General features: G+C 38.8%; 1 long non-coding RNA gene across 2 annotated transcripts in view; it reads left to right on the top strand.

Moving 5' to 3' along the window:
* Positions 1–24,076, top strand: part of LOC140129028 (uncharacterized) — a 36,981-nt gene extending 12,905 nt beyond the window's left edge. The window contains exons 3-5 of one of the 2 annotated variants that reach the window (XR_011855259.1): positions 4,917–5,017; positions 21,126–21,182; positions 23,491–24,076. This is a non-coding gene — a long non-coding RNA (uncharacterized lncRNA). The remainder of the gene's footprint in view (positions 1–4,916; positions 5,018–21,125; positions 21,183–23,490) is intronic. The other variant, XR_011855258.1, reaches the window with a different exon arrangement.
* The last annotated feature ends 2,553 nt before the right edge of the window (positions 24,077–26,629 follow it).

Consider the following 26,629-nt stretch of genomic DNA (forward strand, 5'->3'; position numbering starts at 1 on the left):
ACCTGTTCGCACTGTTCTGGCCTCAACAGTGCTCTACCACGAGTCCCAGTAACTTCAGACATGAACCTAGGGAGTGTAGCTCTGCGGCGTTCCCCTGCTCCCTCATAAGCAGGTAGTGTCTCACCCCGGCCAGGACCACGGCCTCTGACCCCTGCAGTAGTTGGACGCCCACGTCCCCGCCCTCGTCCTCTACCCCTAGCCCTCGGGTTAAACATTTTTAAAATGAGAGTTATAACTTTAATTTTTTTTTAACTTTTTTTTGTGTTTTTTGTTTTTTTTTGTGTTTTTGAGTTTTTAAAACCAAACGATGCTATCCTATTGCTATGGCTATTTTCTAGCCAAGTATGAAAGCACACTACTATGCCAGATGAGATGACGCAGAGTTATGAAACAAAATAAACGTAAAATAAAAAAGGAAAAATGGCAGATTGTGCCTAATTGAAATCCAACCCCTACTAAATTTTCCCACTTCGGTCTTTGCAATGGATATGTGCGTCACTAAGCGCAAAACACACCGGTCGCAAGTCTCACTACAAATTGCTCACAATTGGCTAGTAGATGCACTGCAGCAAGTACAGCCACCAGCAGATCAACCAGAAATCAAATATATATAACGCTACTGTAGGCGTAAATAAGCCGTTTAGATTCTCCTATGGCTATTTTCTAGCCAAGTATGAAAGCACACTACTATGCCAGATGAGATGACGCAGAGTTATGAAACAAAATAAACGTAAAATAAAAAAGGAAAAATGGCAGACTGTGCCTAATTGAAATCCAACCCCTACTAAATTTTCCCACTTCGGTCTTTGCAATGGATATGTGCGTCACTAAGCGCAAAACACACCGGTCGCAAGTCTCACTACAAATTGCTCACAATTGGCTAGTAGATGCACTGCAGCAAGTACAGCCACCAGCAGATCAACCAGAAATCAAATATATATAACGCTACTGTAGGCGTAAGTAAGCCGTTTAGATTCTCCTATGGCTATTTTCTAGCCAAGTATGAAAGCACACTACTATGCCAGATGAGATGACGCAGAGTTACGAAACAAAATAAACGTAAAATAAAAAAGGAAAAATGGCAGACTGTGCCTAATTGAAATCCAACCCCTACTAAATTTTCCCACTTCGGTCTTTGCAATGGATATGTGCGTCACTAAGCGCAAAACACACCGGTCGCAAGTCTCACTACAAATTGCTCACAATTGGCTAGTAGATGCACTGCAGCAAGTACAGCCACCAGCAGATCAACCAGAAATCAAATATATATAACGCTACTGTAGGCGTAAGTAAGCCGTTTAGATTCTCCTATGGCTATTTTCTAGCCAAGTATGAAAGCACACTACTATGCCAGATGAGATGACACTGAGTTATTAAAAAAATAAACGTAAAATAAAAAGTAAATGGCAGACTGTGCCTAATTGAAATCAAACCCCTAATAAATTTTCCCACTTTGGTGTTTGAGGTGGATATGTGTGTCACTAAGAGCTAAACACAACGGTAGCAAGTCCCCCTGCAAATTCCTCACAATATGGTACTAGCTGCAAATAAAAAAAAAAAAGTAGAACGTTATTGTAGCCCTAAGAAGGGCTGTTGGGTTCTTGGAGAATCACTCCTGCCTAACAGTAAGCTAATAGAACACCCTAACGCTTTCCCTGACCAGCAGCAGCTCTCTCCCTAGCGGCATCCAGACACAGAATGATCCGAGCAGCGCGGGCAGCGGCTAGTCTATCCCAGGGTCACCTGATCTGGCCAGCCAACCACTGCTATCGACGTGTAAGGGTACCACGTCATGCTGGGTGGAGTGCAGAGTCTCCTGGCTTGTGATTGGCTCTGTTTCTGGCCGCCAAAAAGCAAAACGGCGGGAGCTGCCATTTTCTCGAGCGGGCGAAGTATTCGTCCAAGCAACGAGCAGTTTCGAGTACGCTAATGCTCGACCGAGCATCAAGCTCGGACGAGCATGTTCGCTCATCTCTAAAGAGAACCCTTTAAGAGAAGGGAAAGAGCACATTTAGATACAAAGGAGGTTAGAATTTGATGTCATCAAAGCTCTTCTTGGTGTAATATGTAAAATTCCTGGATACTTTAAGTATTGTATATAGGGTTTTCACTTTTCAAAAATGTGTGGGTTTTGTCTTTCATACCAAGTTTACATTGATTATGTCATGAGCTGGAAAAGTAACAGCTCCCATAAGCTTAATTGCACTTTAAGCAGGGGATATTTAGCATTTCATGAAAACATTCTTCTCCTGTGTAACAGTGAATAATGGCGTATCAGGGGCGTAACCCATCTGGTCCAGGAGCCTTGTACACATTTATTTTATTGAGCTTGGATTGGATCATGACTACATTCAGCCAGTCTAGTATATTACAGGATGCATCACCTACACCAGAAGTTATTTCATCTATTGTATAAATGAAGCAAAAAATCCTATTTAGTATCTCCAGTCACCAAAGCCCCATTTTCAGTATAAAGGGATCCTACCTGTTCTGATCCATTTTTGTTTTTGCATTAATATATTTCTTAGGATTTGTTTCGCTATCTTTGGCCACCTGTCTTTCATTTTGTATTTTGGCTGATTTTATTTCCTTCTTACAGATTTTGGTCAGTGTTATTATATACTTCAGGTGATCCATCAGATTTATATTTTTTGAATGGCCTCTTTTTATCATTAATTGCCCTTCTAACTGTAGCTGTAGCCACGTGGTGTGTAATCTAAATTAAGAAGTATAATGACCCAGTATAGATTTGAATGTCTCCCATTTAGTATCATCATGTGACAGTATCTGAAAGAAGATTGAAACAAGATCTGTATTTTCTCAGCTATTCATCGGCCGCTTCAATATATAAGTTGGCATAAAAAAAATTAAGGGATCATGGAAATAATTTGCAAGTAAAAGAGAACCCATCAAGTGTATGCTTTCCAGACTTAACTAAATAACTAAAGGAATGGAATAGGAAAATGAAATATTCCAAATACATAATTTTTCATTGTCGTTGGCAAAAATATGGCAAGAGATGGATATCTGTCAGCCTATCAAAATTACTAAGTGTTCAGGAAAGACATTATGCCAAGGTGGAAAAAAAGACATCTGTAATCCATTGAATGGTAAGACCATTAAGCAATAAAAAATCTGTTTTGGTCATTGCCCATCTATATTATGTATTTTAAATCACTAATATACATCAGTTGAACAGTTAAAGGGACAAACCAGCCAAAACCAAAATTTTCCATTAACTCCATTATGATATTCCAAGTGTTTCTTCGCTATTTCTTTCTCTTTATATCATTTTAGTATGGTACCTCTGCAGTAGTGTGCATCTGCAGTACTTCCAGTGGCATGCTTTATACACTTGAGGTTAACATCTAAAGAAAACATCCAAAGATTCTGAATACTGCATGGACTGTACTAAATAAACTCCTCAGATTATCTCTAATATACCCCTCATATCATCAGTGCTGCAGTGGCTGCTTCCTCCCCCTGTACTAATAAGTCCTGGAGTCTGTAGTATAAAAAACCTCTACAAACTGGAAGGTTTCATGGGAAGAGGGGGGCTGCTGCTCCCTGCTCACAGAGGAGGAGGTCATGTGACAGAGCTCTCTCTGTGTATGTAGCATCCCTGGATGTGTTCCAGATAGTGGATACAGATGTCTCCTGCACAGAATAGTGAGGTACAAGATATCCCCTGTTCCCCTATCCGAGCTTGTGATTTTATAGAGCTTTCTGTCTCTCTCTGCACCTCATGCTGCAGCCTTTCCCCCACCTTGTCACTGGCACTTTCTGCACTGTGCAGATAAGCTATTAATCCTTCGTGCTCACACAGCACATGCAATAGACTTCATGTAACTGGTTTGCTTCTGATGTCTTATTACATGTTCCCTGCTCCTCCATGTGATGGAATCTACCAGGCTAGTCACCATATAGATATACATATACCTGTATGTGCACAGTGTAGTATTCAGTGGATTTACTTGTGGGAAACTAAATGGATTTAAAGGGTATCTACCACCAGGATAAAGGACTGTATGCAAATGAACCTGAGGAGATCCAGACTCCATAGGTGTTAATGGAGCCTGGAGCCCCTCAGGCTCATTTGCATAAAGTCTTTCATCTCGGTGGTAGATGCCTTTAAGAGAGAGGCTCTGTGGGCTAACTGGCCTCAGCTTGAGGTCATAGACAGACAGACATTAGTCTCTGCCCACTTCACCTCTGGCAAAAGATTTCAGAAAGATTTCAGAACAGAAAATGCCATCATTTTGGAAAAAAAAGGGGGAATCACATATAATAATTTGGTAAAATCATTATAACTTTACAGTTACGCTTTGATCTCTGTTCATATGATGTTTTGTTGAGGCATCATGGGATTGATCGCAATCCAGGGGAGAATGAGACAAAAACTTTTTTTTGGCCTTGGGTAGCCTGTGGACCCGATCTATAAGCAGGTCTGCCTGGGGGGTATTAAGAAGAGGAGCCACAAACAGATCGGTCAGGAATTCTGCTAGGTCTTCTTGTTTGATAGTTTCAAGTATCCCACGAAATCTTACACTGTTCCTACGGGATCTGTCCTCCACATCTCCCAGTTTTAACCGCAGTTCCCGCACCTCCTCTTCTAAGTTATTGCTAGGATCAACCAGCTCATTATGCGCTGTGGTTAATTCGGCCATCTTAGTCTCCACATGGTCTGTGCGTTCACCTAATGCTGTGCATTCAAATTGGAAAGTCTGCAAAGCAGATTGAAAATCGTGGTGCAAAGAGGTGGGTAGATCCCTCAATAGGGATTTTAGCAAGTCCTCTGAGACCGGTTTGTAAGACGGAGAGTGCATGAGAATTGTTAGTGATGGTGAATGCTGTGTGCGGCTCACCTGGTTTATCGGAGCAAGTGCTGAGGAGAAGGTTTCTTGATCCCCATTTAGAGTAGCAGGCTCCCGGGAAAGAGCTGGCGATATCAGAAGCTGTGCGGGAGATGACGCTGCTGAAGAGCGCTGAGATACTGCAGAGGAAAGGAAAAAATTCTGTAAGTTTCGCTGGTCCCGCTTTCTTTTTTGCTTTTCCCATGTCACCGACAAGGTTTAGGGTAGTTCCCCCGTTTCTTTTATGCATTTTTTTTTGCACCTTTTTAGTAGTATTTGCAGATTTTTGATTTGATGATTTTTCTCTTTGGTTCCATATGATCACAGTGATACCAAATTTATAGGTTTTATTGTGTTTAAATACGGTATTCTTCAATAATTAAAACAGCATGTATGAACAAAGAAAATTGTTTTGCTATGTTCTGACGCTAATAACTTTTTCATACTTTGTTGCACGGAGCTGTGTGTGGTGTATTTTTGTTAAATCAGCTGACGTTTTCATTGCTACCATTTTAAGGACAGTGCAACCTTTTGATAATTTTTTTTATTACATTTTAATGTGATGTAAAATGGTGTAAAAGTGACATTTCAGACATTTGGCTATTTTCCAGTTAAGGAGTTCACGGCTGGTATTAACCATTTTTATATATTGATCGGGCATTTTGGGACACAGTGATACCTAAAGTGTTTGTGATTTATTTAGTTTTATATCAGTTCTAAGGAAAGGGGGGGAGGGGGGATTAAAATTTTTAGGTTTTTGCAGTATGTGGCATTTTTACAAAGGATTCATTACAGTGAGCCATTAGAACATTGTAATGAATCTCCAGAAGCCATATAGCAGACCCGAGGCTGTCATGGCAACCAATCGCAGCTCCCCAATGATCACGGGAAGCAGTGATCTCAACATAGATGGCGGCGCCCTCTTCATAACCCTTCTTAGCTCTGTACGATATAAGCTCTGAGATATAAGTATATCAATGTGTGTAATTGTATAAATATGTTTGTAAAAATATGTATATATTTTTTTCGGGGGAAGGGAGGCCCCATGCAGAAGTTTGTCATGGGGCCCAGTCTCTTCTAGTTACGCCACTGCACACAAGTGTACTGACATACACATATCACAGAATAACGGGAATAATAGATTGGAAACAACAGGATGTAAGTGCATTATTAATCTTAATAATTAACTTTTATTCTTATTACTAAAATTTGAAATAACAAGTCAAAGCATAGAAGTGTCTCATATGTTGTGAGGAACAACCCCTAATACAGGCGGTCCCCTACTTAAGAACACCTGACTTACAGACGACCCCTAGTTACAAACAGACCTCAGGATTTTTTTTATTTACTTTTCTTTGGTCACAGGATAAAATAAAGCTATGACAGTTATCAAAGGCGTCTACAATTAAGATTTATTGTTAATCCTGGTTCTTATGACTACCCAACATTTTTAAAATCCAATTGTCACAAGGCCCAAAAAATATTGTCTGGAGTTACAATTATAAAATATACAGTTTCGACTTACAAACAAACTCAACTTAAGAACAAACCTACAGAACCTACCTTGTACGTAACCAGGGGACTGCCTGTATATAGTTTCCAGCAAACAATTTTGAAAAGAGGCAACAGAAACACAATGATACATGTGTCTGGTTTTTTGTACTGCTTTATGAGGCGCGTTTGTCCCCGTTGAGACGTATTTGTCCCAGCTTCAACTGAGATAAATAAAGTCTCAAAAAGTAGTTAATGAAACCATACAACCTTGTAATAGATCACTCCCATTGTCAGGAATGGATCAAAAAGTGATGGAGAAGTATATTGGAAGCATTCTACTAATCCTCTTCTTTTTTCAACTTAAACTATGTCTAAAACTGCACACGTTTTTCCATCCATAAACTGTAGATACAAAAGTAGCTAAAGACTATAACTCTAACTCACATTTGCTTAGATGTTTGCCTTTACGTTCAAAGATGTTTGAAAGATTTTAAGCATGAAATGTTTCCTTCTATTTGCTTATTTCTTCTCTTCAAAGAAAGTCTCTGCGGTATGAAGAATCAATATTTATTAAGGAAATCTTAGAGTGGTCTCCAAAAATATACAAAGTACTATTTATTTACAAACCTTTGCTCCATCCTAAAATTTTACATAATGCCAGAAGTTCTACTTCAATAACCTGCACGGAATTCTAAGCATTGAACATGTGTACATGGACAGCCAAGGAATGTTCACAACTTCAAATATTTCTACCTTTTCAAATGTGTTTCAAATTTAAGAAAATCTCTGGTCCCATTTTTCTTATTAGTAACTGAATCATTACTACAAAGACCAAATACTTTTTATATATTTCTGCCAAATTGCTTTGCTAAGCTTTCCAGCATTGTAAATTGTAATAGTTCACCTCAATCTACAACAGGTGTCCAGCTGCCTGACTATATAGGATCTCTTCAGCTTGCTCTGTGTTTAGGCTGGCTTCATGGAATACAGCACATTTTGTTCATAATGTATCAATGTGTATTCCAGTTGTAATTTTTCCAAAAAGCGCAATCTCTCGTAGAACACATTTCATCTAGGTAGGTGGCATGTAAATTTTTATTTTTTGCTTTCAGATGTGTTTATACCAAATAGATTTTATAATTAAGGCATTTCTTTTAGCAGATTAAGGATTGTAAACCAAGTACGCTGACATACTGGTGTGCGGCCCCTCTGGCAGAATCTACTCTTCTTTTGGCTACTTATGCCCTGTTTTTTTTTTTTTTAAAAGGCTTTTAAAAATATGCAAATGACTCTGAGGGGCTTCAGGCTCATTTGAATAATTTTTAAAGCCCTTTTTACTTGAAAACAAGGGCATAAGAAGCTAAAAGAACAGCAGATCCCGCCAGAGAGGGCACATACCAGTATGTCAGTGTACTTGGTTTACAATCCTTAATCTGGTGATAAAATGTCCTTTAACAGATCATTGTGTAATGAATAAAAATAACTTTTCTAATTAATTACGAATATTGTCTTGCCTGATGAAGCCGGTGTGTGTGCTGTGGAAGTCGGTAATGCTCCGGATTGATTGTCTAATAGGACACTTCACTGTTCAGTGTACTATACATAGGATCAAATAATGACATATAAAAGTCTCTTAGGGGAACTAAAAAAATACTGCAAAAAAGTTACCGGTAAATTAGGGAGTGGGAGGAACTTCCATCTTGTATCAGAGCTTCTTGGGTGTCCCGGCCAGCTGAGCTAGGTCCTTTATCTGTTTTCAGAGAGACTCCCAGTTGTCGGGAAAGGATTATTGATCCCCAATTACTTGAGGTGACGATCTGAATAAGGATGGTGGCATGCATGTGTCAACACCATTTAAATGTCACAGACAGGTTTGTCCACAGGATTTTATTGGATGAAACTAGCAATTAGTGCCAGCACCGATCTCGGGTGTTAGCAGTAAGTGCAGCAAACACCCCTTTTATATAAGAGGGCTCAGACCACAAATAACACTGTGACATATAGATCTGTCATGGGTCCTTAATATAAAATTGATCAGTGCATCCTTATGCTTCCTAAGTGCTTTCTTAGTGGATCCACTGCTTCGCATAGCTCAAAAGTTGTATCATAAACTGTTTTGATATTATTTACAAAAATGTAACTAAGTGTAAAAGTGTAACTAAGAAAACTAGAATGCAAAGATAATACAATGTCATTTCTATTTCTCATAATACTCACTTTAATGAATGTAAAAGAAAAAATATATTTCAACTTTACTGCTATGAAAGTCATGGCACTTTCCTTTTAAATATGGTAAAAAAAAATTCTAAATTACTATTAAACCATGCTTGCCTTTTCTCTGGAGTTTAGTTTTCATTATACATTATATACAGAATTTTCGTCAAGCATTATGTAAAAACTATTGTGGAAAATGTCAGAGGTGGTTAAATACTGCCATGGGCCCTGGGCTGTATGAATATTATAGCCCCTACAAGTCTGGAATCAATACATATGGTACTAGAGTCAAGCTTCTTAGGGAATGGAGGATGCGTCCTTTCTGCCTGCTTTCAATTTGCAGTTTCAGGATGAAGGTCCTGAAATGGCTCTTCTGTATATTTGTATTGAGAACACGGTGAAGGCCCTTCTAAGTATAACACTTAGTGAGTAGTTTGGGTGGCCATGGGCCCCGAGCTACTGCCCAAACCGCCTATATTGTAGTCCACTACTTGAGAATGTTGCATTTCTTCTCTGTATTGTAATATTTTGGTTTCTTATGACTTTGCACTAATCCAACACTGGGTTTAATTTCTAAGCACTGACAACATGAAAGATAACAGAGATTATTTATGCCACATCATTAGTTTTGCAGCAGATCTAATAACACCCAGTAAAGTTTACATTTAAGAAAAGCAATAAACTGGATACTCCCCCCTACCTTTACATATTATTGGATGGTGTTGATTAAATATTAATTTACTTTTTAGTTGGAATAGTTATTAAAACCACTTTTATATATAACCTAATAAAAATGAACAATAAAATTCATCAAAGGAAGCTATCAACTCAACAGAGACATTAATAATGTTAACATACGCTGGCACATGGAAAAATAAGAAAATTCACTGCCAGCGTGTATGGAATAAATGTTCTCATTTGTTTCTCAAGCCTCAGTGTAGGCAATAAAATGACTTATACTCCAAAAGACTGTGAATCAAATGTGGGCTATAAAGATGAAGACATTGGGTAAATAGTCTTTAAATTGTCTACTTTAAAAGTCAGAATTTACCATCATTAGTCATGTCAGTTTTTGCATATAGGCACTGGTTTATGTTGGCTTCAGATTTATTTTATGATTACCGTAAGTTTGTCTTGGTCGAGTTTTATGCTGTAAAGTTAGGAACTCAAGAATAACAGTTCATTGCACAAGTAAAGATATGTTAATTAAGTGACTGTCTTACAAAAAAAAGTTCAAATCATTTCAGTGACAGCTGCCAACAACAAGGGAACAGACATGCATGGTTTAAAGCTATATAAAGCTATATAATGTATAAAGCTTAGAACTATGGCTCCAACATTAAATTGCATTAGAATAAATCTAATAACTACAGTTGAGACTCTCTTATTGTGACCCCACATTTCCCTCTCATATTGTGGCCCCCCTCAACCCCCTCATATTGTGACCCCCATTATCTCCCCCTCATATTGTGCCCCTCATCACCTGCTCATATTGTGGAACTTCTAATCTCCACCTCAAATTGTGGCCCCTGACTTTGGTCACTCTAGTATTCACATTCACACTTCATACATGGTACAAGACGTTATAGAGAGAATACACTGGTATTTATAATTTGCACTTCCACTGTTGCATGGTATCCTGGGACTTGTAGTTCTTTTATACACAGAAGGCATACAGTGCACAACGAAAAGTTTCTCTATATAGATGATATAACCTGCTCTGTGAATGTCTCTGTAATTCCTACGCTCCATGCCACCTGTCAACCCTGTATCACTGCAACTATATTCCAATTCACATGTCCTACCTCAGGAGTTGATATTTCCTAGTGTGTGCTAGGACCTTTGATGATGTCAGTTTTGGAAAGGAATGTTGTGCTCAGTGTGTGGGGCGCAAATTCAACATGCTGGAGCTCCATACAGGGGGGTGGAGTCATTGTCAGGGGCAGGGCCAAAATGTGTCGATGCCCAAATGTGTTTTCACTGGTACTCTGGTGGGCCAGTCCGACCATGCACAGAGGGGCTCAGAAGTAAGGGTTCTGGAATTGGCTTCTGGAACTGATTTCAGGTATGCCACAGTAGGGGAGCCCCTAAAATAATTGTAGCTGCCAATGAGTGATCCCATTTTGAACCCCACAAGGATTTTATCAAGGGGTTTAGAGAGTATGTTAACACCAGTGGTGTTTCATGGAACTTAATTAACTTTGACTCATGATAGTAAGAATTATAATTAAAGGTTAAATAAGGAAATACAGGCGGTCCCCGGGTTACATACAAGATAGGGTCTGTAGGTTTGTTCTTAAGTTGAATTTGTATGTAAGTCGAAACTGTATATTTTATCATTGTAATCCCAGCCAGAACTTTTTTGGTCTCTGTGACAATTGGATTTTAAAAATGTTGGGTTGTCATAAGAATCAATATTAACACTAAAGCTTCATTACAGACACATTTGATAACTGTTACAGCTGTTTATTGTAGCCTAGGACTAAAGTACAATAAATTACTAATATCCAGTGGTCCGTTTGTAACTAGGGGTCGTATGTAAGTCGAGTGTTCTTAAGTAGGGGACCGCCTTTACATGTTGTAATTCATTATGCTAGTTGGAGTTTCCTGAAACAAATTTCAGTTGTTTTGTCAAATTTGTGGAGCCCTTCAGATACCAGAACAGAAGAAACACTCAATGAGTGACCCCAATTTTGGAAACTTTACCCCTAAAAGATTTTATCAAGGGGCATAGTAAGCACTTTAGTATGCAAATGTTGCATTCATTTATTTTCCAGCATTGAAGATGGTCAAAAGAGAATCTATAAGCTGTACAAAGTAAATTGGGCACACCAAATCCTGAATTTCTCTATACTAACCTCTAGGTTGGCAAGGGGTGGGTATGCATTCTGGTAAAGTCAAATCTTGTGTCTTATTTCCCCATAAATACTATATCTGAGGTGTACCCTGATGTAATCTGACATTGTTTATACATTACTCTTCCTGCTTCAGTTTTGCCCTAAAGGATGTTACAATTTTTGGGGGTTTTCCTAGGTACACCACACAAGCTAGAACATTTAAATTTTTGGTGAATATTATCATATGAGGGCTTATTTTTGCGGGCTGAAATTTAGAGTGCTACCATTTGGAGTGGTAATAACTCATTGATGAACATTAAATAGTTTTTTACATTACTTTTTTGTCCCATCATGGGACTTGAACAATTGATCATTTGATCACTTGTTCAAACTAATACACTGCCATACTGATGTATAGCGCTGTATTAGAGAAGTCACTTTTACAGTCTGGAAGGGGAGAGACACTCTAGATTCCCCCATATTGGGCTCTGAAGTACATAAAATCATGCTTTTGTAATCATATTAAAGATAAGGATATCATCAGCTTTGTGGTTCTGAACCAGAGATACCAAAAAAAATGAAATGCCATCAGCAGTTAAAGATCCAATTTTCGCCTTTGTTTTTAACTTCTCATAGCTCACAAAACCACAAAACCTGTAGCTCAAAAAACAACAACCTGATTTTTACATGGGTAAACGGACGACTTTTAAAATAAAAGAGAGAAAGCTAGGAAGGATTTTTACCCTACTTGAAAGTCCTCGTAGTTTAGTAGTATAAAAAGTTATAGTTGGCTATTCTTAGTGATTGGGCCATCTGTTTTACCACCACCAGTTGCTCACTGTTTTAAACGTATACTACCACCATCTTCTACACCAATAAGCTACCAGCATCTCTCCTGTTTACCAATAGGAAAAAAGTACTTATAAAGTACCTTTAGGCATCATATTAAAGATATTAATGGTTCCTCCCAATTTCCCGCGCTGCTGTCTCCCTGGACCGTGCCACTGTTTGTTTACAGGTGCATGGAAGCTGCGCTTAGACCCACTTCCGGCTGGATGGTCTGCGCTTAGCAGTGTAGGGAGCGCCATATTCATGAAGATCCAATTCCTGGATCTGGCGCACACTGTACACTACACAGGCAAACTGCACATACAGTAGTGCAGGTTGCTCTGTTTTTGTTAAATGTGGGCCACTGTCTTTAACTGTCTGTTTCTTTGAAGCTCACATAAACACAATCCTTATACAATTTGAAAGTTGAAAGTCTTTTCTCCGGAGATTCTACATACTACAAATAAAATGACTGATCTTAGGCAAAAGGGGACTCTTCTCTGCTCATAAGCATGTGATTTTTTATAGGTAATCGGTTGAGATGTAACATAATAGAGAACATTCTAGAAAGAATTTTTATTCCCTACCTGAGTGTGCTAGCGGTTAGGTGGTGTCATATGTGGCGATAGGTTCCCTTATGGCCTGTAACCTGGGGATTCTCCTGAAGTCCAGTTAAAGGCACCCTGTTATAAAATAAGCCCTTCGATTCTGCAAATTGCAGTTGCCTACCATCTTAAGCAAGTAATCCTGACAGAAATATTTTAGTTTAGTTTAGTTTGGCTTTACATCAAAATAACAAATTTATCTAACAAGTACTCCATGTCTCTGGCAATAAGACCTCAAGAACAAGTGAAGGATCTCCAATTAGAAAAGGTTATTTTTTTACATGTCCTGCAGAAGATAGGGTTCCAGTCTGATTATTCAACTAACTTGCATCCAGGAGAGACACCAACCCTTTTAAATGAAGCCCAGCAATGACATGATTTCCTGAAACGTAAAGCTTCTTTATCTAGTATCCTCCCATAATATTTCTGTCATAAGTAATATTTTGAGTTGACAGCTGAAAATCCTAGAGACCTTTTGTACATCTGCTATTATCATCGTGCAGCTTGTATGAGAACAAAATTAATAGTTTTTGGAATTTCTTATGATTCAACCACTTGATGAAGGATATTGTGTATGTTAGTTTTTATCAAAGTTTCTATGGAGACTGGATTTATATGGACTAAGAACTATATAAACAAAATCTTTATTTTGAAAATTTCAAAATAAAGTACAGTATAAATGATCGCATTATTATTCTATGGAAAAGCTTAAAATGTTGTGGGATTACCATATATATCAAAAACATCTGGACGGTGGAATCCGGTGCCCGGATCCTTGGCGCAGGTCGCAGCAGCTCCTCTTCTCTCTCTTTCTTCTCTAGCCAGCAGAGTCTCGTCCATGCGATCTGCTGGCGGGCGCACACTACGATGCGGCGGTGTCGCCGCTCATGATGTCATCAGCTGCGGCACCGCCGCATCATAGTGTGCCCTAGAGAAGAAAAAAGAGGAGCCGCCGGAACCACGCCGAGCCGCACCGAGCATCGGGGGTGAGTATTAAGTTTATTGTTTTTATGCACTTGGCAGGGGGCTGGCTGTATACTACATGGGGGCTGGCTGTATACTATATAGGGCTGGCTGTATACTACATGGAGGCTGGCTGTATACTACATGGGGGCTGGCTGTATACTACACCCTCAGCTTATACTCGAGTCAATAGGTTTTACCAGTTTTGGTGGTAAAATTAGGGGTCTCGGCTTGTACTCGGTTCGGCTTATACTCGAGTATATACAGGTTTTTTATATATATATATATATATATATATATATATATATACATATATATATACCCACATATGTTTTTCAAAAATCTATCCAATGATAATAAACACGACCCACTGCCACCAGAAGAATGGGAACGCCAATTTTTTTTTACATTTCAGTTTCGGATTCCCCAGGAGGGCAGAGGGTAACTTAATTTCTTAAATGGGAACCCGGTTATTTAATGCAGATTTGGATTTCTCAGGAAAAATGACATTGATTCAATCCACAATGCTATTTTCAATGATGGCACTATAATTGCAGAAAATCAAAATGGGTAAAACATGTTAAAAAATGGGGATATCTAGAGACACTTTAGATCGAAAAAACAAAAAAATGTGACAAATATTTCTTAAAAATCTATCCAATGATACTAAACTTGAGCCTGTATTTTCAACCCCTGGGGTAAGGTGGGGCGAGTCTAATTTTTTTATGTAGAGACTTAGTTTTCTGTTCCCTCTGGGGTGCTGGTTTAAGAGTCCCCTTGCCTCTCACACATCGGAGAGCTTGATTAACTTACCGTATATACTCGAGTATAAGCCGACCCGAGTATAAGCCGAGACCCCTAATTTTACCACCGAAAACTGTGAAAACCTATTGACTCGAGTATAAGCCGAGGGTGTAGTATACAGCCAGCCCCCATGTAGTATACAGCCAACCAGCCCCCATGTAGTATACAGCCAGCCCCCAGTAGTATACAGTCAGCCCCCAGTAGTATACAGCTTGCCCCCAGTAGTATACAGCTTGCCCCCAGTAGTATACAGCCTGCCCCCATCAGTATACAGTCTGCCCTCAGTAGTATACAGCAGCCCCTATACAGATAAAGAAATAAACTTAATACTCACCCTCCGTTGTCCCGATGTTTGTCGCGGCTCCCGGCGGCTTCCGATCCCCATCGCGTCATCCGCGGCGACAGCGTCGCATCACAGTGTGCGACGGCCAGCGCGATCTCCCGGCCAGTGAAGAGTGAAGAAGCCGCCAGGAGCCGCGACAGGGATCGGGAGCCGCCGGGAGCCGCGAGGAACATCGGGGACACCGGAGGGTGAGTATTAATGTATTTATTTTTATCATTGACTCGTGTATAAGCTGAGGTGAGGTATTTCAGCACATTTTTTGTGCTGAAAATCTCGGCTTATACACGAGTATATACGGTAAGTCTCCTCCCTTGTGATTGGGATTTTTTTTTTGTTGCCTACAAAATTTTCAAATATTGAATGCTCTACATTAAGTGCTCAAATTAGATAGATTTTAGAAAAATATCCCATGCATCTATTTTCATATTTTGGATCACATGTTTTTGCACACAAAAAACCTAGGTCAAATCCTGGGGAATCGGGATCAGCAATAAAAAAAGGGGCTTCCAATTTAAGAATTTAAGGACATCTACCAGCAGTTTGACTGATGGTAGATTTCCAGCATTAGATACCCATGTCTTTATACAGTAATTGAAACAATTTTTAGTGTATAAAGAATCGGCATAATTGCTGATGATACGTAAATGAGCTGGAGGTGCTCAGTCTAATGTCACCCGCTGGATCCTAGCTCCTCGGTCAGAGCTACATTTGACACATATATTTTTAGTTTTTTGATCTGATGTGTATTTTGCAATATATGCCACCGTCCTGACCTTTTTGTTACATATATAAATAAATGTATACTGGGTGGGCCCTTCATATTGATAAACCTAAATAAATTGGGAGTGGTTGGTGATATCAACTTCCAGTTTGTGGCACATTAGTAAATGAGAGGGGAGAAACTTTTCAGGATGGGTACTTATCATGGAGGCCATTTTGAAGTTGGATTCAACAGTTTTCTTTTTCAAGAGGGTTATGTAACAACTTATTGAGAATTTCATATGAAAAACAATGGTGTGCTTGGTTCTAACGTAACTTTATTCATTCATTATTTAAAAGTTCATGACCCTTATAAAATGTGTTTAAAGTGCTGCCCATTGTGTTAGATTTTCAATGCAAACCTCTTCTCCCACTCTTGACACACTGATAGCAACATCGCAGAGCAAATGCTAGCACAGGCTTCCAGTATCCGTTGTTTCAGATGCTCCACATTTCGTATCTTTACAGCATAGACACTTAGCTTCAGATGACCCCAAAAGTCCAAGCATTCCTACATGAACAGGTCCCTGGAAAGTGGAACTTTTAACACATTTAATACATGGTCATAAACGTATGAAAAATAACTCATGAAAGAATAAAGTTACGTTACAACCAAGCATTTTTTGTGAAATTCTCAATAAGTTTGATTATTGTGTTAAATGACCCAATTGGGAAAAAAAGGTTGGATCCAAAATGGCCACCATGGTCAACACCCATCTTGAAAAGTTGCCCCCTCCCATATCCTAATGTGCCACAAATAGGAAATTGATATCACAAACCATTCCCATTTTATTTAGGGGTATTACTATAAATGGCCCATCCTATATAGTGCCACAACTTCCATGGGTTTAATTTTGCAAGGTGCTACTGTCAGTGAATAGCGTGCACTAATACCTAGATTGTAAAGGTGCTCCTGTCAGTGAATAGCGTGCAATAATAGCTAGATCATAAAGGTGCTGTTGTCAGTGAATAGCATACGCTAATACGTAGATCATAAAGGTGTTGCTGTCAATGAATGGTCAATTTGGCCACATATTATGCTTAAAGGGCCCCATTTGTGTATTCCATTGTAAAAGAATTGGTGAGGCATTCAAGAAATTTCTTATGTTCTTTTTGGTATGCTCTTCTAACACTTAGACTTTTAATAAGCTGAGTTTCTGGTTAGCTGCAAGATTTCACATCTAGTATTTCTCGGCAAGCAGTTCATTAGACATATTAGAATTGCAGTAAAATGATTACGGTATTTGAAAAGCAGTAAAGTTGACTTGTCTGTCGCTCTTTTACGCCAAAAGGCTGACTAATTTACAAAGCAAACATTGCAGTTGTTTTAGCCATATACTAAGCTGTCCATTTTATGGAACCTACTTCTCAACCCCTTAACAACAGCCTAATTTAGACCTTAAAGTCAGTGCACTTATTGTCAGTTTTTTCAGGTTGATTTGAGGATATTCAACATTTAGATGCTCAAGTGTATTTTTTGGAAGCTGCCCGGCACACTGTGCATGAACGCTTAGACAGCTATGAGGATGCTCTGTCCACCCATGCCTTTCAACTTCAGTTTCTGTAGGATCATATGGACGCGGCTGAAAATAGGGGATGTGCGTGAAATTTTCATCTCCCTGTTGGAAGTTCCACCTGTTAGACCCCCCGGAGCTGGACAGAGTCCACCTGTCCATGACCTTGTCCATCTGCACATGACCTGCCAGTCCATCGTTAACAACTAAAGGATAAATAATATAATGTCTAAGGCTAACTCAGCTGGGGACATCCTATACTTGGAGAAACGTGGTATTTGCCCCCAATGTTGGTGTCTATAACATTGTTGTATTATACAGGCAGTCCCCGGGTTACATACAAGATAGGGTCCGGAGGTTTGTTCTTAAGTTGAATTTGTATGTAAGTCGCAACTGTATATTTTATAATTGAAGTTCTAGAGAAATCTTTTTCTTTTGCCCCAGTGACAATTGGAGTTTAAACATTTTTGCTGTAATTGGACCAAGAATTATCAATAAAGCTTCATTACAGACACCTTACAGCTGATCATTGCAGTCTGGGACTATAGTAAAGCATCCAGAGAGCTTCACCAGAGGTCACAGTGGGCAGAGGGGTCCATCTGTAACTATGGGTTGTCTGTAAGTCGGGTGTCCTTAAGTAGGGGACCGCCTGTATATACTGTCCGAATTTAATTTCCTTACAATATTATATGTTTTCTACTTTGTACCACATATTTGTATTATTGCGTTTACCAGACTTCTCTGCCCTGTCCTGCGTGACTGATTTCATCTAAATCGGTTGATAACATACACGCACCGGCCACTTTATTAGGTACACCTGTCCAACTGCTCGTCAACACTTAATTTCTAATCAGCCAATCACATGGCGGCAACTCAGTGCATTTAGGCATGTAGACATGGTCAAGACAATCTCCTGCAGTTCAAACCGAGCATCAGTATGGGGAAGAAAGGTGATTTGAGTGCCTTTGAACGTGGCATGGTTGTTGGTGCCAGAAGGGCTGGTCTGAGTATTTCAGAAACTTCTGATCTGGGATTTTCACCCACAACCATCTCTAGGGTTTATAGAGAATGGTCCGAAAAAGAAAAAACATTCAGTGAGCGGCAGTTCTGCGGGCGGAAATGCCTTGTTGATGCCAGAGGTCAGAGGAGAATGGGCAGACTCATTTGAGCTGATAGAAAGGCAACAGTGACTCAAATCGCCACCCGTTACAACCAAGGTAGGCAGAAGAGCATCTCTGAACGCACAGTACGTCGAACTTTGAGGCAGATGGGCTACAGCAGCAGACCACACTGGGTGCCACTCCTTTCAGCTAAGAACAGGAAACTGAGGCTACAATTTGCACAAGCTCATCGAAATTGGACAGTAGAAGATTGGAAAAACGTTGCCTGGTCTGATGAGTCTCGATTTCTGCTGCGACTTTCGGATGGTAGGGTCAGAATTTGGCGTCAACAACATGAAAGCATGGATCCATCCTGCCTTGTATCAACGGTTCAGGCTGGTGGTGGTGGTGTCATGGTGTGGGGAATATTTTCTTGGCATTCTTTGGGCCCCTTGGTACCAATTGAGCATTGTTGCAACGCCACTGCCTACCTGAGCATTGTTGCTGACCATGTCCATCCCTTTATGACCATAATGTACCCAACATCTGATGGCTACTTTCAGCAGGATAATGCGCAATGTCATAAAGCTGGAATCATCTCAGACTGGTTTCTTGAACATGACAATGAGTTCACTGTACTCAAATGGCCTCCACAGTCACCAGATCTCAATCCAATAGAGCATCTTTGGGATGTGGTGGAACGGGAGATTCGCATCATGGATGTGCAGCCGACAAATCTGCGGCAACTGTGTGATGCCATCATGTCAATATAGACCAAAATCTCTGAGGAATGCTTCCAGCACCTTGTTGAATCTATGCCACAAAGAATTGAGGCAGTTCTGAAGGCAAAAGGGGGTCCAACCCGTTACTAGCATGGTGTACCTAATAAAGTGGCCGGTGAGTGTATGTTTCTATAGTTTTTCTTTCATAAACATCTGATTAAACATACTGTAATGTAACTTCTTATATTGTAGATGAAGTTTCTTACTGGTCCCCTGATAGTCTTTGTTTACCAAGCTCTAGAAATGTGTGTCTAGAACAGTGTCTACTAAATGACCACATGTCAAACTCATAAAAAATTGGCATACAAAAAACAAGAGCGACTAATAAACAATCTGCATAACAACAGTGTTCACCATATTTAGCTGATTTGAGTAATTTGTGGGTTTTAGAAACCATTCTAAGGCCCCAGGTAACAGAAAAGTTAGAATTAGGGGGGTATTGGTAGTGATGCTAGATTAGACTTCTTGATATTATTATTCCCTATAGTATTAGATAATAGTGGAGGAAATACAATTATGTATAGGAAATAAAATGATGCTGTGATATTTTCTGGGATGTTGACTTTATGTGAACCTGAACAATTCTCAGTTCCACATATGATTTTAGTTAAAGGCAAATATGACTGCAGAGTACTACTGACAGTAGAATTTGGTTACAGAAAATACTTTTAATATTGGACATGTGAGACTAACTACTTGTCTTTTATTGGCAACACTAAATACATATGGAATGTATAAAAATCCTATAAAACAACAGAGTTTGATAATGATGCTATAGGCTTGCTTTCATTCTGGGAAATTTAAGTTTTTCGAAATTTAGACATGAGATGTTTCCAAGTTTCTTTTGTACAGCCATGGCTGCATCATTTTTTACTATTTGCATGCAATTTTTGCACCAGGCTTAAATGTCCACTAGGTTAAAAGTGCAACATGGGTTAAACTTTTGTATTTGCAGCGTAGAATAGGTTAAAAACTTTACAACATATGTTCAGCCCAAATTGTTTAAGCTTCATAAGGAAAATAAGTAAATAATCAGAAGTCCTGAGATGCATATGGGAAGTAGTTGCTTAAATGAATGCATTGTATATTATTACATGGTAAAACTACCGTAAGTCTGCCGATACGGGCAAAAAGTTTTAATAGCAATTATGTATCAGGACACTATTATGTCTTATCCTGCTATTTTGTTTTATGACACCAAAGTGTGCTGGTAGGTATGTTAATAAATACTCCAGTGTCATGCACATTAAGCATCTGTGAGCTCTTTGTGATCCTATGTCTGTATCGTCATGTGTATTGACAATCACTATTTGATGTAAAACCCACATGCTCTGTCAAGCCTAATAGTCGATATCCCCTCACCCGAACTCTATCTTCAATGACATGTGCTCTTCAATACTATATTTTCCCGCAAATTCTTAAACTGCCAGCAGACTGCTTCCCTCATCTTGCTGTCAGATAACTACAGGCAGTCCTTGGGTTATATAAAAGATAGGTTCCATAAGGTTTGTTCTTAAGTTGAATTTGTATGCAATTGAAACTGTATATTTTATAATTTGCACCAGTGACAATTGGAGTTTCAAATTTTTTTTCTCTAATAAGACCAAGGATTATCAATAAAGCTTCATTAGAGACACCTTACAGCTGATCATTGCAGTCTGGGACTATGGGCATCCAGAGAGCTTTATCAGAGGTCACAGTGGGCATTTTTTTTTTATATACCCGAGTATACGCCGAGTGGGGAATTTTCAGCACAACAATTGTACTGAAAAATGTAGCTTATGCTCGAGGATATACAGTATATACCAGGCAACTAGTCCTGAGTGCATATATGAACTGCCAAATCACAGTATTCATATGACAGATAACTAGTCCTGAACATGCCTCTTGCATGACATCACCAAGCTCTCCAGCAGGGAAGAGGAGGTGCGTATCACTGCTGAAAAGGTGCATACTTATTAGCCTTGTAAGTCACAGTGCGCCCAAGGCTAATTAGCATATTTTAAAAAGTCCTTTTGTTATACCATAGGTGGCGTGTTAAGCTTTATGAGGATATGTACTTGGATCGGAGAGAAGACATCGACAGGTACGTATTTTTAGCTTAAATTACTACCACTCATGTGGTAGACTTCCTTTAACTCATATACATTTAGAAGCCAACATTGTGCAGCACTTAAATGAAGAAAAATTTATAAAATTGACAAACATATTTTTTTGGCATGTGAGTAAAAGAAGCTTAGACATAATGTTATATAATATAATAGATTTTATAATTGTAAAATAGAAACTGACTTTACAAACTAAGTGCTTCTTTTTCTGTCATCGTCCTCAATCCTTCCTTTTCACCCTGAAATTTCTGCAGGATTCTGTTTTGTGAGGAAAAGCTAGTGTAAACGAAACAAACTAATAGGAGATGTAAATTAAAACTAGATAGTCTTATACAATGCCAGAATTGTTATCCATCATCAAGCACCTGGCACAACAGAAGACTGTGGTGCAGATCTGTTTACAACAGTCATAATTACACCAAAAAAACTCTGAAATGCCCCGCACCACATATATCAGGACAATTTTAGACACTTGTATGCCTAGTGTGCCAAAGGGGCCATGGTCTTTAGAAAGGCATCATGCCTCATAAAAAGAAAAAAGCCTGTGCGCCAAAAATTGTGTTCATGCACCCAAATATTGGAGCACTTTTTTTTTTACATAAACTAAGACAACTAATAGGAGGTTGAAAGCACTACTAAAAAGCTTTAAACTACTCCAGACTTATCTTCCAGCATCAGACACTTTGATAAATCTGAAGCAGCAGAAGACTGTCTAGTCTTAACATAAAACACTCTTGATAAATCTGCCCACAATTTCTGTTGCCAATGTTTTTTTGTTTTTTTTTATAACCTATAGGGCATATGTAGAATGTAGTATGTAATCATCCAAAACAGTAGTCATATACCTAGTAGTAAATGGATGATTATTATGGGAATCCGTTTTTTTTTTTTCTATCCTTGATTTACAACCATGAGAAACTGCACAAGTGCAAGGAATTGTACTACACTGGTATCACAGTCATATCTGGAGTCACGGCAATGCTCTCTTTCTAACTTTGATTTGCTTGATCTGCATCATATGTTTGAAGTTACTGGCGCAGCATCAATCAGCATTGGGTAAAGAATGTTGGTGAAGGATTAAAGCAGCTTCACTGTGACTGCTATACGTATAGATCCGTAACGTGTCAAAAATGCTAATACGGGCAGTCCCCAGGACACGTACGAGATAGATTCTTAAAGTTTGTTCTTAACTTGAATTTGTATGTAAGTCGGAACTGAATATTTCATAAGTGTAGCTTGTCTGTGTGGGATACCCCTTTAATGCCAAAACTGGACTTCCAGTGGAGTGTTATTCCACTGTCTGCACAGCCCATTTCCTAAGGTGTGATTGAGATAAATTGATAAATCTTGCCTGACAGGCTAATCACACCCTGATATTGCCATACTGCCTTGGACACTTGTTCACATTTGATATGTGTTTTTTAGTGTTTTTAACATGGTCTGTTTTTTTATAATTTTTTTATCCTTGTCCCCCATAGGGCTCACAATCTAATCAACCTACTTATATGATTTATTGTATTTTTTATTTCATATAAGAGTTTATTTCAATGACAATACACATCACTCTTCTCTTTCTTCCATGGTGATATATAATATTGTGAAGTGTGGCAGCGGTTTATTGTCGTAGGATTTTTCTCTTCAGCAGTCATTCTCTTGATCTTTATGCCAGAAAACATGGCGTAACTATAATAATAAATTCCCACCAACATCTCATCTTCAGCCATGTTCTTTTCAGAAAATCCAAACTGTTTTTTCGGACCAAGGTTATGGTTTACTGTATTTTCATTAACAAATTTGCTTCATATTTTGTTGCTTCTCTTCAACTAGTCATGTTATATGTTTTCAATCTAAATCTTGTTTTTTGTTACGTCAGTCATCCCAAAGATGGAACCTTTTTGCAATTTTTTGTGATAGTTTGAAATTCTGATATCATCACATTAAAAATGGGTTAACACGATTGAAAACACATGGCCCAAATGTAAAATTTTTCTACAACTGGCAAATAGCAAGATTTGCTGTCAGATGGACAGTCATTTAAAAGGTGTTTTTCATGCTACTTGAGCTGTTGAAACATTTACAGAGTATTTTTTATACTTGATCAAATATTTGGCTAAAGAAATTATTCCAGGCCACTACAATATTTTATGACTGCACAACAGCCAAATCATTGGCTCTAGTGATTGGTCTCTCATTTCCATTACCCATTGTCATGTGGAAATAGTTTAAGGAATATTTCATGAATAATGAAATGTTTTATACGTAAGTTTATATGATTGTCTCATCAAGTTTCTAGGAACCTGCTTAAAAATGCCTAAAAGAGTGAGGACCTGCTGGCTCTGAGATACGCTGAGTACTCCATGAATCTCTTTGCATTCGATCTCACAGCATGGGAAAACCCACCAAAAAAAGCCTGGCTCATCTAGAAGAGGAATTAGAAAACGTTCAACTCCCACACCGCTTCTCACAGCCAAGATGGCCGCCTCCACCAAATTTGGTTGGATACACTGCGCCCTCATGGGTTAAGTGAACAATGTACTAATAATGTATTTTTATGAAACACTGTTTAAGGTCTTGATGTATGATATATTGTTGCCATTAGAGTCATTTTATCTATTTTGTAATGTATTTCTAAAGAAAGTATTGTTTACTAATTGTACTTTGTATAAATACGTACTCCATTGCGCATTTCTGGAGGGAGAAGGGACATCCTCTGAAATGTCATAACTAGGCAGGGCATCTGGCGTCTCGGGGAGCCACAAGGACTTAATGTGGACTGATTTTATATTTATGGTCTTTATTCCATTAAGGAACATTATGGTGATGTAGTCCATTTTGTATATGCCACAAATGTATAAAGATGAAATGAAGATTATTTTTTATAGTGGTCTTTACCATTTATTGGACATGTATTAAAGGAGCAATCCATCCTCTGGCCACAAAAGTCCACTTTAGGACAGGGGACCAAGGGCATATGCCAAATTTGCTGCCCCCCTAACCCCAGCCCTGATTGCCCTTACCCCACCATCCAGTGTTTACAAAATGTATAATACCGCTTTTAATGGCACATAGTACATAGCCTCTTTTTGCCCCTACCTATAATGCAACGTACACTTAATGTCCCTTTTATGTAGCAATCCCCACTTACGATTTCCCCTTTTCTGAAGCGTCCAACTTATTGGGGCAGATTAATACAAAGTATCCTAAGGTTACACAGTGCAGAGTTAGATTAGACAGTCTTATTCTGCACCAGATTTATAAAAGTTTTTAATGTTGGATGATAAATCTGTCCTAGTAGAAGACTGTCTAGTCTATACTCTTAGTTGGCTTACTTTACGCCAGAAATTTATTACACAATTTAGGACACAAAGTCGGGTTAGCAGTATTTTTGGCGTACAGACCTTTTTTTCGGTGTGCCCCTTTGATTAGGCCACGCCTCTTTTCTGTCTCTCCTATGTTAAGCTTGACAAAACAGTCTAAACCCCTTTATAAATATGCTGCAGACACTTTTTTTTAGTGCCCCTTTCTGTAAACCCGCATCATATTCCCCCAAAGTTATGCCCCCTATTTTGTAGCGCCCCCCCTCCCATACGCTTTTGCAGTCAAAATCTAAATCAGATACAGTTGAATGTAGATGTTTACATACAATATAGAAAAAGAAACATTTGTCACTATATGACATAAAATAAGAATAAAACTTTCCTGTTTTAGGTCAATTAGGATTGCTCAAATTATTTATAATTGCTAATTAGCAGAATAAGTATGAAGAGAGAATAAAGACATTTTTATTACTTTCTGCAAAGTAAAAAGTTAACACACATTTCATTAGTATTTGGTAGCATTGCCCTTTGTCATATCCCTCTACAAGCTTCTCACAACAGTTGGTAGATATTTGGGCCCATTCCTCCTAATGGAACAGATGCAACTGAGCCATGTTTGTAGGTTGCGTAGCTTTCTCCTGCCTTTTCAGCTTTGCCTGTACATTTTCAATTGAAGATTGAGATCAGAGCTTTGTGATGGCTACTCCAAAACATAGATTTTCTTATCCTTAAGCCACTTTGTAACCAGCTTGGAAGTACAATATGTTTCAGGTCATCATCCATTTGTATGACCAATTTGCACTCAAGCTTTATCTCCGTGGATGATGTCTTGAGATGTTGCTTTAGTATAACCACATAATGGTTTTGTTTCACATTTAAGATTTTGTCAGTCTTGAAAGCTTCTTCCTTTTTCCTCTTTAGGTAACAATGGCCATTATGGCCAAACAGTTCAATTTAAGTTTTGTGAGACCACAGTCATGTCTCCCAAAATTAAGGTGTATGTTCCTGTGTGCATTTGCAAACTTTATATGGATTTTTATGATTCTTTTGGAGTACTGTATTTTCTTCTTCTTTACTGCTGTGAACGACTGCTGTAAATGTCATCATCGCGTCTGCCATCTTCAGAGCCAGTGTGTATAGGGTCATATAGCCGGCTTTCAAAGCAGTAAAGGAGATGACGGCTGCTGCTTCAGAGGAGCGGGGAAGGGTGAGTAAAGTTTTTATTTTCACTGGAGCACTGTAACTACTATGAGGGGACACTGTGGCTGCACTGGGGGATACTGTGACTACTATGGGGTACAATTTAACAGCTGTGGAGGCATTGTGGCTACCCTGGAGGGCACTGGGCTACTGTGGGGGGGCACTCTGGCTGATGTGGGAGGCACACATAAACATGTTCGGTATCACCACGTCCCAAAATAACAGATCTGTGAAAAAGTAAAAACAGTTATTCCCAGTGTTTAATCCCGTAACTAAAAATAGCACCCAAATGTCTGAAACAAAACTTTTCCACCATTGTGCAACATATAAAAGATATAATATATATCATCATGTAATCTCACAAAAACTTACATGTCACAGAGCTCCGTACACTGAAGTATGAAAAAGTTATTAGCGCCAGATAAGATGGTGAAATTAATGTATTTTTTAGCACAGAAGTTTTTAATTAATTAAAATTACCATATTGAAGTCATATTTGTTTTTTTACCATATGTGCATTGGAAGAGGGGTAGTCTTATACAGTGATCTTAAACTAGATTTTAACTGCAAAAAGTTTGAGCTGAACCTCCTTCCATTTTCAAACAGGAGACAAAGAGTCAAAAAAACGCTTAAACCAATACACTGATTAGGGACAGATATGGAGTTATGGTCCATCTCAGGCCAAGGGCAACTATATTTTGGTTTTATTATCTTCAGGGGATCATAGTGGCCCAAACTCCGGGGGCTCTAGCATCCTTGGGCCCAGAGATATAAATATCTCTGGATAGGACCATAGCAAATGGGTTAGGTTTGGTATCAATGTGATCCAGGGATTGTCTGCATCTGATATAATCAGACACCTTTGAGGCCAAATTGTCTTTGTCTGGGAACCCATTATACCATCAAGT

Source organism: Engystomops pustulosus, chromosome 4 (genome assembly GCF_040894005.1).
Source record: "Engystomops pustulosus chromosome 4, aEngPut4.maternal, whole genome shotgun sequence".
Lineage (NCBI taxonomy): Eukaryota > Metazoa > Chordata > Amphibia > Anura > Leptodactylidae > Engystomops > Engystomops pustulosus.